At 40.5% G+C, this 18,471-nt stretch overlaps 1 long non-coding RNA gene across 1 annotated transcript; it reads left to right on the top strand.

Moving 5' to 3' along the window:
- Positions 1-403: 403 nt before the first annotated feature.
- Positions 404-8,776, top strand: LOC126639819 (uncharacterized). The gene is made up of 5 exons (XR_007628889.1): positions 404-499; positions 2,425-2,510; positions 2,893-2,977; positions 3,099-3,172; positions 8,642-8,776. It is a non-coding gene; the product is annotated as an uncharacterized LOC126639819 (long non-coding RNA).
- Positions 8,777-18,471: the final 9,695 nt, after the last annotated feature.

Raw genomic sequence — 18,471 nt, 5'->3', positions numbered from 1 at the left:
TGTAAATTCATTTTCTAGCCATGGAATCTTGTTATTGTCATTATGCACAGCATTTAAGCATCTGTTTTTATAATGTGAACACCAGTGCCTGCATGAGGTAGGGATATCAGCTCAGCAAAATGAGGTTAACACTGAAATGTTTGTCACAAGCTCTGAGTACAGGAACATTTTTCCAAAAGTTAAAGTATCTTATGAAGCACAAGAATGGGAAATCTGTTGAGTTACCAGCAACAGAGGTGAAAGATCAAGCAGTTTTAATACCAATTACTAGTTTCCCATGTGCCTCTCCTTAATGATAGTCTCCTATGAGACTGTGATTTAACGTAGCCACCACACTGACAGATAAGAACTACTACGTCTAAGAGAGAAAAAACACTGGCTCAGTTGTTTGTGTCCTCTTTCCAGAGCTGAGAGTATGTTGCCTGACACAAACCAAGCATCAGTCTGGTCATTTCTATCACCAGGAACACGCTCTGTCATTTTTGCTGGGGTCACCAAGGTAAGTAATGTGATTCTGTATCTTCCATGTCTGACAAATATGTTTTGAAAAATATGCTTGATATTTCTGGTCTCCTTTCTAGAATACAGACTTAGCATAAATACGAACTATTAGGTAAGCAACAAATTTTGATTAAAATTCTCCATCTAGAGAGAGAAAAAGGCAGAAAAATATTGCTATAGTGAGATTCTGATTTTCACAGAACCATAGAATCACAAAATATGCTGAGTTGGAAGGGACCCAAAGGATCATTGAGTCCAACTCCTAACCCTGCACAGTACCATTCCCAAGAATCACACGAAGTGCCTGAGAGCATTGTCCAAATGCTTGTTGAACTCTGTCATGCTTGGTGCTGTGACCACGTCCCTGGTGAGACTGTTCCAGTGCCCAAACACCAGCTGGGTGAAGAACCTTTTTCTAATACCCAACCTAAACCTCCCTGACACAACTTGATTACCTCTTAGGATATCAGAGCAAGTTCATGACTTTCAAACACTACAATTAAGAGTTTTGGGCACATGGAATTAATTAATATTTTCTTTGTGAAGCCTCCATTTCATCAGTGTCTAGTACTTTACCTTTGCAATTTAAATGGTGTGATTCTTGGGTCTGTCCTGTGCAGGGCCAAGGGTTGGGCTCAATGATCACTGTGGGTCCCTTCAGCTCAGAATGCTCTGTGATTTTGTAATTTCTACTATCTGTGTTACAAACAGGAACGTAAGGTACTTTTCAGATCAAAAAGCAGAATCTGTACCCTGAAGGCATAGTTTCACAGATTTCCACCAAACACTCAGAGTTGTTGCTAAGCTTCTCTGAATGTGAATGTTTACTAATAAACAGTGTTCTCTGAATACTAATGTTTTGTGTGTTCAGGCTAGTTTATTCCATGAACTGAATCCCATCATAAATAATAGGAGAAGTGGTAGTTTTCAAAGAGAGAATATTCAAATTATATGCATCCTTCACCCTCTGCTCATCTTTCCATCAAGCTCCAAGTGCATGTATCCCTTCTCCTTTGTTTTAAATATTCTCACTAAAAGCAGCTGGTCTTTACAAAATAATTGCTGTTTGTTTGAAAGTTTATCATAGATACAGTGCTTTATAGTATTTGCTTCTTGAAAACAATTTGAAAAATATATTTACAGCATAATTCAGTTACAAGTATTTGTAACAATAAAGATAGGTTCTCATCCATCAAAGCCAACCATCTATATGGTGCATGATATTGCTGTGAACTTGGAGCTCAACCTCACAAAGGGTATAGGTGCTCAAGCTGGAAATACCAAAATAAAAAGCCAGAAAGCTCCCACTTTGCTGCCTCACAGTCCTATACTCATCAAGTCCACCCCATCTTGAGATGTCTGGATTTCTATTCTCCATGGAGTTTGGAGCCTCAGGAGCAGTTACTTTACTGACTATGCTTGGCATGGTCCTGCAGCCCTCAGAAGGGACCCTGTGCAATCAGCAAGCTGAGATCCTGTTTAAAACAAAGCCAGCTGGATCAGGCCTGCACAAACCTAGGTGCAACTCCCTCAAAATTTAAATAGTGCTCATTAGTACCTTGTACTACTTCCTACAATAAGCTGGAGGTACCCACCCACAGCAAAAGCTCAATTAGTTAAATACATCTATCTGCCTGTATATGTATATATGCATATGTCCATTGTTTATTAAAAAAGAGCTGCAAATTATATCTGGCACAGATACCAAGACCAGAACTCTTTCCTCCCAGATGGATGCCCTGACAGCTAAGACAGAGGTAAGCTCTGTCCTGGTCATGTCCATACTGTATGTGACTTGGCTTTCACCAATCTGAGGAAAAGACTGAGCTTGTGTCTGACTGACTTGGCCCGATGCTCCCAGTAGAGACATATCAGTGTAGCACTGCATGGGCATCTGATGTCCTGCTGTTCCTGTTCCTCCAGGTTCATGGTAAAAGCCTCTCTGGAAGCCAGGATGGCTGGAGGATGCCATAGGACATGTGGCTCTGAAGAGACCAGGTCAAGTCATGGTGGGCTCAATTGCTCTGCTCTCCTAGCATGCTGGTCCCATAGGGAATCTCTGAATCACTGCATGCATGTTGGTGGAAGGCTCCCAAAACATGTTAGCTGGGGGTATCTTGCAGTCCAGGGCCTAAATGTGAGGAGGTGGGCAGCAGCTTTTCCTGCTGCTCTCAAACATGAAAGCTCCTAGCTTCCAAAAAGGAAAAGATCAAATTGTGCAGTTTCAACATTTCAAAGTGGGGAAGAAGGGGAGCATAAAGAAAAATGGGGAAGTTATAGTCTTGTTGCATGTGTGGGTCAATCTGCTTATTTGTTTTCAACCACTTAATTAAAAAAGGACACATTAAAATTGTTTAATGATTCCGAGACAATGTGTTCTTCTGTTTTCAGTGGAAGTTTGGAGAAGTTCGGGTGACAAGTAAAATTTGAATCATAGCCATGTGGACTGATGTCAGAGGGTTTTGCCTCCTACAAGGTAAGTTAGCACACATAGCATAGTGTCACTAATTCTCTTGTGGAAATGGTCCTGTTCACTTGGGGAACTCAGCTTTGTGTGCATATCTGCTATCTCACATATCGGGTGTTTTTCTCTACAGTTGCTTTCCACTTGTTTTGGTTTAACGTGTCCATGGATAGCTATGATATCCACTGTCCTGGAACAGGGAAACAGGTAATGTTTGTCATTTCGCTAAATCTGTCTCCTCTTGTGCATATTACTGCTTCATTTGTTGATCCTTTAGTGCAGCAGCATTCATGTCAGTATAAAATAGGAAAGAATCAAAATTTCCTAGTGCAGGCAGAGACCCACACACAATGACTAAACTGGATTTGTCCAAACTTTTGCCTTTTAATTCTTTCTCAGATGTTTTGTGGGGAAGCTGTTTGTGCTCTGACAAGCAAACTATTGTGTTTGTTTGTTTGTTTGCTTTTTAAGCTTTAGATATTTTAAAAAGTTCATTTTTATGCTCCAGTGACTACACAGATTGCTACTATCCGTTAGTATTTGCCTGGAGGATTAGGACTAACATTTAGAATAATGTACCCGGCACGTCTCTTTGATTATTACAGAACTACCACATGAAGTATTATTTGGTGGCAATTTTATGATGTTCCCAAGTGGAATAAAAAGTCAATTTTATTGAAAAAAGAATGCACCCAAGGACAGCGCAATGGGACCCCAATACAAATGTTTCGCAATAGGATACATTCTCATGAAGTGATTTAGTGTCTCAGCTGGGACTTAACTCCCAGGGAGAATTCCAGAATTGTCACTTACTGACACTGGTTTATTTTCAGTGGAGAATGCTGACTTCTCAGAAAAGGAGGAGGGGAGTGAAGAACCATCTCATTTGTTTTATCACTGTGTTTGGTGGGTCAGGGCAAAGCTATTTGGGGGCAATTCTTCTGCATTCCTTGTCAGATACTCATTCCTCAAGTGCTGAGCAGGGAATTTTATTGCTTTCACTTGGGCTGGTTAAAAATAATAAATTGTACCAGAGAATACGAGACACATTTTATATGTCTCTTGTAAACTTTGCGCTCAAAGATCTCTGTGAGCTGTGCAAATGCACTGCAGCAATCCTGTTAACATCTGGCAAGCAGCAAAGAGGGGGAAACAAATCTGTGGAGCAGTATTGCAAAGCAAGTTTTGAATTAGCTGGGGTTGGTTTTTCCCCCTTATTTTGTATAAACCTGAAGTGATCAGTAATTTTTTAGTCAGAAAATGAGCTGCTTCCACTGACAGTTCTGGTTACAGTGTTACAGTGTAACTACAACTACTGCACTGTGTTGTTTGAAATGATTTGTCATTACTGCGTTTTGAAAAACAGTTCTTGAGACTGACAGGAGTGGTGCAAGCTTGCAGGACTGTGTGTGACTACATCTACAGTCAGCACATGCCAGGAGTAGATTTAAAGATGAATGACCCCTTGAATTTCAGGTGGCATGAAACAACACTCATTTCTTGAGAGCTATGTTAAAATTGGAAACCATTTGAGTTCTAATTCATGAAACAAGAAAAGTAACTCCGAGCATTATTTTCTTATAGGAGGATGTTTTTTAAATGGTAAAACACATTATGACTGCTGTTCTTGTATGTGAGTCAGTCCTTGTAAACACATACCTAGACACAGAGGCACACCATTTCTTCTGGTTTTAAATCATGCCTAAGAAAAAGACCAATTCTAATTTATAAAATCAACACATATGCAACAATGTGTATTTTGCTTTGGACTGTTAACAACAGCTCTTAGTACTTCATCTCTCTATGAGAAATCCAACTTAGAGTTAAAACATACTTTGACATTTTTCAATATTGGTATCATTTTGAGAAAAGATGTCCTTGCCTCATGCTCACAAAATTCAGATATTATTTAAGTGTGCTTTCTCATATGTTAGAAAAGACTTTTCGGGTGGATGATTTGTTGTATCTTAGGAGGCCTGAAGATTGTCAATACCTATTTTACTTACATGTGTGTGCCTCCCTGGTACCCAGAACTATCCATTCCACCCTTTTCAGTGAATTAATGTTTAACTTTAGCCCAGCATGAGTATGGCAGGGCTCAGGCTGGACACTGTTTTGAGTGACACACACCCCCATGTGTGAGGTAATCCACTGCAGTGGTGATGCTCTTTCTAACAGGAGTCACTGGCTGTGACATGCAGGTATTTCTGGCAATCCTAACTCACTACATGGTTTTAAAAGACTTTACTGACACCATGGAGATCAATTAATACCATTTTAGATGTAATATAATTTCTAAAAGCTATGGGCAAAATTATTTCTTACATCTATCCTTGAAGAGGGTCCATGGAAGGGGAAGACTTTGGGTTCTCCATCTGCATTGTCTTCGCAGGCAGGTTCTCTTCTTTTCTTCTTGCTGCACAGGAATGGTAGAACAGGTGACTGTGTGATGGAGTGCAGAGAGGTTTGGACAGAAGTGCAAAAGAAGAATGAGTGAGGATTGAAAGAGAGTAAACATTACTTCCACTGCCTGCAATCCTCTGTGAGACAGGAAATGTTTTGAGATGATCCAGGCTCCTTGAAGATGTTTGACTTTTTTATAGGCTGCTGAGAAAGAAAGGGAGAAATAGAGAAGACCTGCACATCCCTACCCAATGGAAGGTCTGACCTTGATCTTGGGGAATGTCTCAATTTTAAGTCTCTCTTGGGCAGCTTAAAAATACTGGGAACTCCAGTTCAAGGGCTTAAGGGTTTACAGTTTTTGGGTTTTGGAGTAGGTCAGCTTCAAATAAGGAAGCCACTTAGGTATGTAAATGGTATCCTTCTTCCTTGTAGGTGAACATGAACCTAAGTACTGATGAATCAGAAGCTAAATTATCATAAAATTAGCCAGTGATGGTCTTGCTTCACTGGAATGGAATGTGATATGACCAGTTTAATGTATTGTTGTGATATGCCAGGACCAACGGACTGGAACTGTTTAGAGTCAATGCTTAAAGTCAACTGCAGAGCTTAAAGTATCAAAATGCAAAAAAAAGTATTTGGGAGCTGCAGTTAGTGGAAGAAAACACTCTCCAGATTGTCTGTGCGTAGGCAATGTCTTCTTTCTTTTCTCTCAACATCCAAAAGATAACTGATAGCTGTGAGGCACTGCTCTCCTTCATTGTCTGCTGCCTCTGTGGATCCTTTTGAGCAGGTATATCTGTGTCAAGTCACAAAATGTGGGAGAGTTTAATCAGAACATTCTAAAAGTCTTAGCAGATGCCAAGCAGCCATATTCAGAATTGCCAACACCTTTATTTTTATCTTAGTTTGTTTTCAAGCTTGAACATGTGTGTACACTAAGATTAGAACTATTTGCATGCCAGGTCTCAGAGTTCAGTTATTTTTGAGTTAACTCTATAAAAATAAAAATTAAAAAAAAAAAAGAAAGTGAGTGACATTTGATCAGGAGAAGATGGGGAGATGATTTTATTTAAAGCAGAAATAAAATATGGTTTTTCTTTCAAATCAGTTAATAAAGAAAAGGCGAAGTTATGCATGGAGATCAAGCACAGAAAAATTTGATTTCCTGAGGAAGGTATTCTCTCTTCCTCCCTTCTCTGAATGTAAAAATTTATCTAATTTCTAGATCCATGAGAGCTTGTCCTTATAGTCATTATGGGATGTCTGCTGTTAGAAGTAATCTGTGGCACTTTAAGGGAAGTTACGGCCCGATGCACTAATGCCCTCTACTTCTATACCAACATTCATCTATTTTATTTTTTGTTTCATTTATATTAAAAAAAAGATTGAAGTACATTTGAAACAAATATCCAACCAAACTTTTCTGATACATAAGATATTTAAGGGGTAAATTGCAAATGTCTTGCAGTTCACATCCGCTTGCAGATGTAGGCTGTGCGTTTGTGCATGTAAAAATAGGATTTTACACTCAACTAACTGATTGTTTAATAAGACTACTGATGGCATAATCTAGCTTTATAAAGTGCAATGACTATTAATTTTCTTTAGGGCTAATCCTGAGGTTATGGAATTTTTATATATGAAGGTCAGAAACAGGAAGAAACCTTCTGTGAATTCAGAGAAGCAAAACAGCCACTCTCTGTGGCTGCTACTGTGTTAGGCTGGCTGCAGTTACAGCCAAGCCCCTGTAGAAAAGCGTCTCTATTTCTACTTGGCTATTAAAAACAGTGGTGCAGATGCAACATCTGGCTCAGGAAATCCCTAAACTGCTGATTGTCGGAAGCAGGGAGGATATTAAGGGGGGGCGGGTTGGTGGAGGGGGAATCACTCTGCATGTACCCTGTTCTTATATCCTTGTCCTAAGCATCTGCCTGTGTCCGCTGTGACAGGCAGGATATTGGACCTTTCGTCTGACCTGGGATGGCAGTTTCCCTGTGTTTGGGATCTGAGGATCCCAAACATGACTTTCTACTCCTGCTTAAACCTTTATGGCTGTGGTGCTTCATCTGCTTTTCTCAAATGCCTGCTCACAGTAGAAGTGCAGTATAGGGGAGGGGAAAAGCTGGCCCCCTCCTCAAGGGCTGTGTATTTTTGTGTTTATGTATTTATTTTGGCTTGGATGGAGATTTTTATTCTTTCCCCATCTGAATAGGGAATTCAGAAAAGTGACATCATTTTTAATCCTTGACAGTTTATGGGCTTTGAAAGAGATTCGGGATAACACTGAGCAATTAAGATGCCATTTTAATAGTTCTTTCAAGTGAAATCAAGTGAGTAATTAAATAAAACTGAATGAGGACCATGTCAGGCCACCCACAAGCTCTCACATCCGCTACAAATAGATGAATAAGTCAGGGTGGGGGACAAATGCTGTGCTAAGTGGTCCTATTTATGTATTATTGGATGACTCTAGGAATGAGGCTTTCAGCTGGAAGATTTGTTTCCTTTGAACAATGTTTCCAAGCAAGAACATGCAAGATTGTAAATTGCTATTCAAGCAGCAGTAACTTTCCCATCTTTTCAAATTCTATGTGGTAATGTTAATGCCATTGTTTTGTATAGATGGCCTACTGTAAAAGTCATAGGACATAAACAGGATTTCTTACATTAAATACTGGATTAGAATTTCTGCTGCCTTGTTATTAATATGATTATATATGGATGCTTTTCAAAGTTGCTTTAGACCGCAAGCATGGGGTATGGTATTACACATGGTTTGCATTCATTCTACACAGATAAAAAAAGCAAAGGGCAGACAAAGGGAAAACAAGTGCTTTTGAGATTTACCGTATGATAGCTAAGTAGATATTGAAGAAAAGTGGTATCTCTCAGCTGTGTATCAGTTCATTTTCTTAGGGGAAAACCCCTTTTTTTTTAGGCTTTTCCATTCTTACATGTTAAATTCTGTGCTAGAATTTCTCACTGTAATTGAAAGCATTTACTGGAAACAGTATTTCTGAGGTCCGTTCTTTGTACTGTAGCTGAGATGCCTAACCCTGTCTTAGATCTCTGCAACATATTGATAAAATATTGATGATTGAAAAATATCCTATTTAAAATTAGGACAGGGACACTAGTACTGTGACATATGATAACAGCTTTGAAAACTTGACTTGTGTTAGTTGACAGTATTTCTTTCACTGAAATGAACATGGGGGAGGCAGCAGTTAATACAACACCCAAAATAATCTCACTGTATTTCACATACAGATTCACAGAAAACCTCATATTATTCCTCAAGAACTTCCTCTGTAAGACAGCTTCTCGGCACAGCTGATGGGGTGAGTACCAGGCAGCACTCCCTGCTCACCCCACATAAACTTATTTTCCCTTCACCTTGTTGTGTGTTGCAATCAGCTGATCATCACTCCATACCTCTAGGTGCTACTCTAGTACAAATACATACTTGTTGTTTTCTTTCTCTCCTAAAACATGATATTCTGGTTTTACTTGAAATCTGGGACAATGTAGGCCCCCTCTGGTGGTCAAAACATCTTCTGTACATTTCTTCTACTCGACTCAAGAGATGTTTTGCTGAGGGGCCAAAATGTCTGCTTTACATTTTAAAGTAATATGACCGTAGTTAGTTCATTTTTCTAAGAAAACCACTTGAATGAGCCAAAACTGGAGGAGAAAAATGCATAGGAGAGGTGTTCCAGTGTGTGTCAGGTCCCAGGAATGTAGTTGGTGACACTGATGGGTGGACACAGAGAATAGCTGCAAAATTCATTGCACCGATTCTCCCTGCTGAGCTGGCGCGTGGGAGTGGGGATGGCGCTCAGGATGTCAGGGTAGAGTCTGCTGCTGGAGACAGGACTCAACATCAGAGAGAAATTGAAAACAAACTCCTACTGCTGAGAAAAAATACCTGCCTAATGTCACAGGCTACTCTGATCACTGAAAACCACAGGGATACTGGATGTGGTGTGTTGAGGTACAGAAAGCAGGCATAGGTTGATTCACTGCTTTCTATGGCTCCCTTTAATTTGGTAGAATTGCGCTAAAAATAACAAACATTTTTGGACCTACGCAGAAGATTGTTATGCAACATGTATATTTAAATCACTTTTCCTCTATTATGTTTACATGTGAGAAACTGGCATTACTTTTTACGGTTGTGTTGGTGTTGTCCTCTCTGGCAAGTTATTTCAGCAGAGCCTGATTTCCTGGAGGTTGAGGTGATTTCTGAAACTGCCGTGAAAACCAAACAATGTTTGAAATTACTACGGCATCTTTAAAAGCAACCCTCAGCCATGTCATCAGGAAGGTAAGCCCAATGGCTGACCAAATCAGTCTTAACATTCACTAGGCGGGGTTTCTCCTTCCCTCCTGAATCTGGCTGATTCTTACACATTGCACAAACTTCCACTGGCATTTCTTAGTCTGTTCTCTAAGCCCTTGACTTGACTTTCTGTCTGCTGCCTCCCAGCAGCCACACATACCATCCGCCACTCAAAGGATAAAAGAGTCCTGTCAACACAACAGCTGACCAAGAAAAAGAGTAATTCACCAATGTGTTTATTCACTGAAGAGCACTCGATCAATTCTATCAATGGTGACAAAGAGGATTTAATAGTAACATACAATAATTCTTTCGTTGTTTTAAAACCCCAATAGCCACAATAATGGCTGCTGAAGCACTTATCATTGTCACATGATTCCTATTAACCTATTCTTAAGGAAACCAAGAGAGAGAGATTGTACTGTTTCATAAAAATGTATTTAATGTTATTTAAGTCTTTATAATTGCAAGGGTTGGTTTCCCCAAATCCCCTGCTTTTCTTCATCTCCTAATGGCTCTTCGGCATACCCATGGACTGCAAAAAAATTACTCTGTGCCTTAATTCACTGTGAAGTTTTAAAACTGCTAGCAGAGGTCATCCTAGGGGGCCTTCTGAATTTTTTTTTTTCTTTACCAAATCTGAAGGTCCTGCCCATTTTGCTGGTAAGTGTGTACTGTGGTGGCAGGTATGTGCTACCATCAGAAGAAGGGTGAGCTACCAGAGTAGCTGGACTACTTAGAGCTTAGGGCGTGGTTCATTTATGCAAGTTTATGAATTCTTATGTCATAAATAGATATTTCCAAAGTAGAAAGTTAGAAATGGGTATGAGAATTTTATTTGATCTTTTCAATGTAGAGAAAAAACATTTTTATGAGATTTCTGTTAGTTATACAACTACAGCCATTCACCATGTGAATAAGCAATACTTTCTCATACGGTTGTGCAGAGGAGAATGGCTTTAAGAGGGAAAATGAGTTTATGGCTGCCTTGAGATTTCTTTTTTAAAATTTCAAATGCTGGATTGCATTCAAAGAGTGTCTTCACCTTAAGAAATGGGATCCAACCTCATTGAAACTGAAACCTCATTGAAATTCAACCTTCACAGTCCTTCTCCTTTGCTGAATTGAAACAGTTATCAAAGATTTGTTACTCACGTATGAGACTCTGAACTCTGTCCTTAACCTTCTTTTTGGTGAGCTAAATAGTCTGAGTTCATGGGCTTTCTCCTGTATGATGTTTAATTTCCAGGTGGGCTAATTAGTAGTGCTTGAGATACATGAAATGCAAGCAGTTAAAGGTGCAATCTCATGCCAGGACCATGAAAGATGAGGAGTCACCAGTCCATCTTCTATAACGGCCTTGTCTCATCTTTCATGCAGTGTGTGGGAGTCCCAGGGGAACAATTTTGTCTTCTACTGATCATTCCTGGAGTTCCCATTTCCTGGCTTTTAATCAAACAAAGATTTTGGCCCAGGGCTTACAGGACAAGGAAGATTGGTCATCTCTGTGTTAAACATTGTTGTGGTTTTTCTCTGAACTTACTATAATTTATGAGCATCCCTTCTGAACTGCAGACTCTAATCCAGGACAGTATTCTAGCAGAATTTGCTCAGGCCTGCGTGCAGACATACGATAGCTGTCCTCCTGGATAGACCCTTGGGTGTATGCTTGTGTATCCAAGAGCAGCATTGTCTCTTTTAGCAGTGTGTCACATTGGGAGCTCCTGTTCAGCTGACAAAGCAGCATGACTCCAATACGTTTCCAGTGACCTAAAGCTCTTGTAAGAGATCCTTTTTTTTTTTTTTTTTTTTTTTTCCTAGCTGCAGTTAATCATGAAGGGAAACAAGATTACATTGAGGTCTTTTCAACCATTTTTTTTTCCTGGGGACCAGCTTCATTCCTGTGCCCCAGAAACAAAGACCTTAGGTATGAATTACTAGATGGCTGAAAAGACCCATTCTCTTTCTTTGTTCAGGCAATGTATAACAGATGCCAGCTAAGCTATTGAAAGAACTTTTGGTATGGGCATATGCATTCCTCTGACTGGGTGCTTGCATGCAAGAAAGTTTATAAAATTATGATAGTAAGAGCTGATATTTGAATACTATGCTTGCTGCAAACTACAAATTAAAGTTGAATGGGACTACTCTATTTGTCCTGCTGCTGATACTGAGAGCTACTCCAAAATACCATGCAAAAGATTGGGGAAAAAAAATTCTAAGATAAACACAGTATGCAAGTGAGCTTTTGGGCAGGCATAAAGGATATGCCTATAAAGGATATCCAAGCTGTTATGAGGTTCCTAATTACTGTAAGATAGTATATTGATGTGACAGAATCCAGCTAAGATTCTCCTTCCTTCTTCCTCCCTCCTGCCAGGGAAATCCAGCCCCACACTGCTGTGTGCTGCATGCCCAGAAATGTGAACATCAGAGGCTGATAAAGATGTCAGGTCAAGATCAAGGGACAAAAGGAATTAAGTGAGGAATTTCACAGCCACACACAAGGGTGCTCCAGAGGAAGAGGGAATGGAGACAAATAGGATTTTTCAATAGAAGTGCCTAGTTTACCGGCAAAATCAGCTGAGGGACTGAAAGGAAGATGAGTGGGTAGACCTAAACAAAACAAGCCACATAAGGATGTTCCTCCATAGCAGCAAGCAAATGAAGACAAAGAATCATGTGCAGGCTTCATTGCTTCGTTACAAACTCTCCCTCACAGTGCTCTGTACTTGGCAGGCTCCTGAATCACCCTGTGTGCCAGAGGATTTTCCTGGCTAAAGCAGTCTGCTGGCAGATGCTCCCCCACCTCAGACCCAGAGATACCATCTCCCAAACAGCCTGTGTGACTAAGAGGAGGCTGACTATACTATCATTCGGGTATCCTGAAAAATACAGATAGGGACAACTGATTACAGGGAAAGCTTTAAACATTGCCATACTCGCAGGAACAGAGTGCTCTAGTGTGTGAGGTTACTTAGAGTCAGATTTTCCCTTAAAGACAAGGCTTACTTCAAACCATAAATCTGTATTACCAAGGTAAGGAAAAAGTAAAACAAAACCCATTCTTAAAACAACACTTGATAAGCATACTCTGTAAGGCTTTCACGGGCTTGTGAAGCTTCAGGCCACTGTGTATTCCAGCTGTGGTGCACGCTGGTGGGCACTCAGAGACATTATACATGACTTTTAGGCCCAGGCAGAGCCACTGCCCTAGTGGAGACAGCTTTTCCCAGCCAGGATGGCAGGACTGTTCTTGTCCTGTCTCTCTGTCTCCTTTTTCAGGGCACTGGAATATCACATGGTACTAAGGGGACTATGTCATGTCTTCCCTGTTCCTTCTGCCTGCTTCTCACCCCTAAGGTCACTTGGTTAATAATTCTATTGTATACTTCAATTAGCACAGTCCTGGCTGCAGGCTACCCTCCCTTGTTCCTGGCCTCTTTAAAACGCAGCAGTTGATATAATATACATTATTTTTAAAATGTTAATTGTGCAAGGACCTTTTAGGATTTCTAATGTTTAGCTTGCTGCGACCTTTGCACAGGATCTGCCTGTGACATACATTCAGCATACATTGTTTGTGGTGGCAGGCTGCCAAAACTATCCTGCCTCTTATCACCTTGTCCCCTGCTTACAGTTTGTTATGTTGCTGGGGAGCCCTGCCACAGGTGTTAATGCAGTGAAATCCTACCTGTATGTGTTCCTTAACACCTGTGGTGTGCCAAACTAAAAGGTTGCTTTTGATTGACATCTGAGTGTCAGATGTATGGTACAGCAGAGTCTGAGAATAAGGGCTAGCCCAGCACACTGGAGTAGAGGTTTCCATTTCTCAGGAGGGGTGAACAAGAGAGGTTCATGTACCCAGGGGGGTTTGCCAGCCCCTCGAGACAAGAAATGCTTCCAATGACTTTCTGCTGCTGTAAACTCCAAACTCCTACAGCAGCCTTAGCCACACTATTGGGTGCAGGCATTAGCAAGCCCAGCGACCAGTCTCACTCTGCTTTGGTTGCCACCCATGAAAAACTAAAAAGCTAATGACTATGCCTGATCTAAGGAAGACACGGGTGGGATTGTATCTGTACTGCGAGTACCTATAAAGAAGAATCTATGATAAAGCAATCATGACAATGACAACTATGTAATTTCACAATGCCAGCCTAAACTTTCAGTGACAGAGGCAGATCTCAGGGGAGGGTAACCTCTGGCACTGAAAAAGAAAATGCAACAGTGAGCAGCTGGGAGGGTGCCCAGGAGTTTCAGTCACTGACCCAGCTCAGCAGCAGATGCAGAAACACACCCAGGCAAAGCCTCATTAGCACCTTTCTAAATTTTTGCAATATCTGAATGTTTCATAAGGTTTGCCTTGAGCACACCCACCCGATCAGAGGCCCAGTTCAGCTGTAGAATGTAGAGGAAAGAGTAACAATGCTTCTTTTTAAGAAACAGATATCAGCATCTGAAATAAGTCACTGTGCTTGACTTAGCCAAACCAAATTCCTGGTGTCTGGAGTTTTGTCTATCTAGTGATAGCAGGATTAAATACAATATGCATGAATATACTGTGCGACCATGCAAAACCAAATAGTGCCACAAAGATAATTGTGGTTTAATTAATACAGTCTGCTGCTCCATGCTCCACCAAGTTTTTGATTATTTGTCCATCTTTAGATTTTCAACAAAGCATTCCTGCACTGTTGGATGCCATCAGAAAAAGAAAAAAAAATGTATCTTCCTTTCCATTTTGGAAGTTTGGCTTGTTTTCAAGCCATTTCATTCAATAAAATAAATTTTTTTGGTTTATTAACAACACATTTGGCATGTCAATTTTTCAGAACTTTTAAAGATCTAAATTTCTGTGAATTTCAAAGTAAAGAACATTAAATATTTTTTACACATGGTATAAAAAACTAAAGCAGTTTGAAAACACATTTTAGTTAAGGACATAAACAAGTTTCTGAAATATCATTGTTAACTGTGTTGAACAATTTCACTTTCCTGTCTCAAACTCCAGCTTTTGAAAACATATCTCTCTTAACTACAAAATGGTACTTTTGCCCACTCAAAGCAGTTGACACTGGATATTTATTTTTTTCATGGTTATTTGGTGTAAAAGACTAAAAATAAAAACATATTGTTCTGAGCATTGTGGACAACTTTTCCAGACAGGGAAAACAGAGGGTTTTATGACTTAGGAAAGCAGAGTTCCCAGAGGGCTGGTCTGCTTTTTTTCCACTCTTCCCTTTAGGATTTTCTGAAAACATTTCACTTACTTTTGACTCTGCAGTACATTTATAGCCTCTTATTTTTAGGGTTTTGTGCATACCTCCCATGTGCATGTTCCTGCCTGTTTTCCCATGCACACAGAGGTATCACAGCACACTTTTCTATGATCATTTGCTGGAACGTGACCAAAGATTCGAATTGGTGGAGATGCCTGGTTTTGGTTTTCCCCTCCCCAACCACAAGGCAGTGTCCAGTCTCTGAGACTGAGCAGCGGCAGTGGGGCAGGAGCCCTGGCAAGGAGAGGAGCCCTTGGGTGTGTTTGCTCATGCAGCTGGCAGAGGGGCAGTGGAGCTGGGCTGCAGCTCTCTGTCTTCCTCACCCCACACCATGTTTTTACCCGAGTCTGTAGCCATATGGATGAGGGGGCAAGAGCTTTAAAAAATGGGTATCTGTCCAACAGCTCCCTGGGGTATGCCCCAGCCAGGAGCCGGTATCATCCCATCATTTTCCGAAGGAAAAGCTAAGCAGAAGCAGAGCAGCAAGGTTTGAAAGGATGAAACATGCCTTTGTCTGGTCCCTTGTTATCCTGAACAGCTGGGTTAGAGCTGCACACAACCCATGGCCATGAATGGCAATATTAACTTTAAAAAGAAAATCCTATTTTTGATTGGCTGAGCCAGCTGTCTGATGGTACAGCTTTCCAGCAACTCAGAATTTCTTTGTAATTAGGGAATTGTTATAAAATAGGGAACAATATCATTATATGAAGACTGATATTTAAACTGGGATAGCCAAATTTACCTTCTAGTTGCATCTAAATTAATAATCTAATTTTGAAAAGAAATCAGAACCTAACAGCTGCTGGTGACTTTCTAAAAACTGTTTTAGGAAAACTCAGATTATGATTTTTCTGAGTATTTGGATGCATATGCTATAAACATGTAATAGCCTATTCTTAGAGTATACTTCTGTTCATTGTTGATTTTTTTTTTTGATCTAGGAGTCTAACTGGTAAACGTACAAATGCCTTAAAGCTTAAACCACATAAAAACTATTTTGTACTCAACAGAGGGGTCCAGTGTGTATTTCTTGTTCAACACATGAGCTGTGATGTGATTAATTGTCAGGTAACGGTATGCCAGTATTTCGTGGGGTTTTAAACTGATGAGCTTCACTGTCAGACTAAACCCTCTAATATTTGGTGTTTTCTGCAGTGTTATTGAAGTGTGTTTTCTCTAATGTCTCTAATTATTTAAGCCTTAATTCCACACTGTTTAAATATTTTGTTAAGGCTATGTTATTTAAATGATTTTTAAGGCTAAAGCTTAGTTATTTAACTGATAAATCTGTAGTAATTTAAACTGATAAATCAGTCTACTTAGTAATTCTTAAAAATGACACCTCTGCTAGTGGTTTGAGAGAAGAACACCTCTGTAAAGGAAATGAATATTTTATATTTACACTTCCAAGGTATTAGGAAGTACACTGGATATAAAGTTCTGAATAAACATAGATATTGTTATTAATCCGTAAGTGATGTGCTAATAGACTTGCAGTCAACTCGACATACCTGTTATCCACTCAGAAAAAGCCTTGAACTTTGCTAAGGTGGAAAGAAAATTCTCATGCAGAAAGCAGGGAATCAGAACAAAGTGGTGATGCACAAATGGAGGCTGAAAATTAAAAGAGGGTGTCAGCCTTACAAAGAAGTGGTGGGGCAGTGAAATTGAGGCTGTGAAAATGAGATTGATTTGCCTGTGCGTTATGGATGATTGGGTTTCTCCAAACAACAGGGACTGCACTGTTGGCCAGTCTCACCCTGGAATCTTGCTTTATGGTCTGTCTTATTCTTGCATAATGATAGTGGCTTGGCTTCCTGCTCTGTTAAGCTTCCATTTACCTGGGCATGGTACTCAGGAGAACTGGGCTATAATTCTGTGAATGTTTCCAGCACAGGGCAGAACACAGACATCTCTCCATGGAAAAATGTAAGTGGAAAAATGTAAGGACTGCAAAGCTCAGGCATCTTTGTATTCCAGCTTCTCAAATTTAAAGGACATTTAAATGATGCTTATGCTTATGTTTTTCTGGTCGATCAAAACTTAAATGTACGAGATGGAGCGTCTGCCCCCCCTGCCCTCTTCTTCCCTGAGTGCATTTTAATTTCTCCCAGAAACACAGGAGCAGGCTGTGTTTGGGTGCAGAAGATGTGCTGTGCCCTGGGGCTGTGGCAGGAGGCTGCTGCCACACTTTGGGCTGAGCCCCCACGCCCGCAGCACAACCAGCTGCGCCTGTGAGACATGTGGGAACCCTGTGGGGCCCTCAGCCCCGTAAATGGCTGCACACTTGAAGCCCGCTGTGGCTAATTAAACCCTTTTCCAGCACACCAGAGGAAAAAAACAATATCCGTCAGGCTCTTGCCACCCAAACTGCAGCGTGCCTTAAGCAGTCCAGCGTGGGCCTCCATTTCCTTGATTTTTTCCCTGTGTAAAATGGGGGTACAGCTGTGCCAGTGTGTTGAAGTCTGTAAATTAAAAGTGTTGCATAGGTGTGAGTATTATTAGCTGCTTAATAGAACTAGACAGTGTTAGAAATGACATTGAGCCACAGCAGTGTCAGCTTAAGCCCAGATAAGTTGACATTTTTGCTGAGAACTACTGAAGTACAAGGAAAAAAAAATTGCTGTAGCATTCCTGTAATTCAGTCAAAAGATTCTGTCTAGCTGGGCCAAACACAGCAGGGACCAGGGATAGCTGCAAGGTTGCAAAGATCACTTTCTGGCTCACATTTTTCAATATCTCCTTCAAAAAAATGTCATTTTGAACAGCTAAGCACCTTCTCGTTCCTTTAGAACCTCACAGAAAGATGTGCTGACAGGCAAATAGTACTACTGGTATTATGACAGGCATCCTATCATACTACTGGCATCTGTTTGCTCAGTGCATTCGTCCCACACAGGTGCTTTCCTTGAGTTGTGATGACAAGCCCAGTTTTAAACTCCAGGAAAGCAGAAGTATGAATTGCCATCAAGGAAAAGGCTTAGAATGAACATGTCACCAGAATCTTTCTGTCTTACAACCACTGACTGAGAAATGTCTGTATGCAGAAGTGGCTGGACTGTGATCCATGCAGTGTTAGGGAGGTTAAAGCCTGTGAGGCTAAGCTAGGAAAACCTTTGGGGGTTTCCAAGTGAACTTCACTGAACTGAGGAGCACCAGGCTGTGTACAGTTATACACCATATATCACAACTGCTACCAGCACAGGGAATTTTATTCTAATGGGAACAAATGTGGGGTTTTTTTCTCCATTACCTTGCACTGTTATTTTTTGATACAGTCCCTCAGCCCCTTTTCCCCTGACTCTCTAACATCTCGTAAAACATAGTGCTTGGTTCACCTGCTGGTTTGTAAAAATGAGACTGGTCTATGTAACCTGGAGGTTTTCTTAGAAAGCCTTTTTTCTTTGTTTGTTTATGTTCCACCTGCTGCTTCTAAATCTGCATGCTACTACAGCATTTTTACTGAATTTAAA

This window comes from Myiozetetes cayanensis, unplaced genomic scaffold (genome assembly GCF_022539395.1).
Source record: "Myiozetetes cayanensis isolate MyiCay16 unplaced genomic scaffold, myiCay2020 scf2-11, whole genome shotgun sequence".
In the NCBI taxonomy this organism is placed as follows: Eukaryota; Metazoa; Chordata; class Aves; order Passeriformes; family Tyrannidae; genus Myiozetetes; species Myiozetetes cayanensis.
Note: the sequence above shows the minus strand (reverse complement) of the source record. Positions and strands in the feature narration are given on the sequence as shown.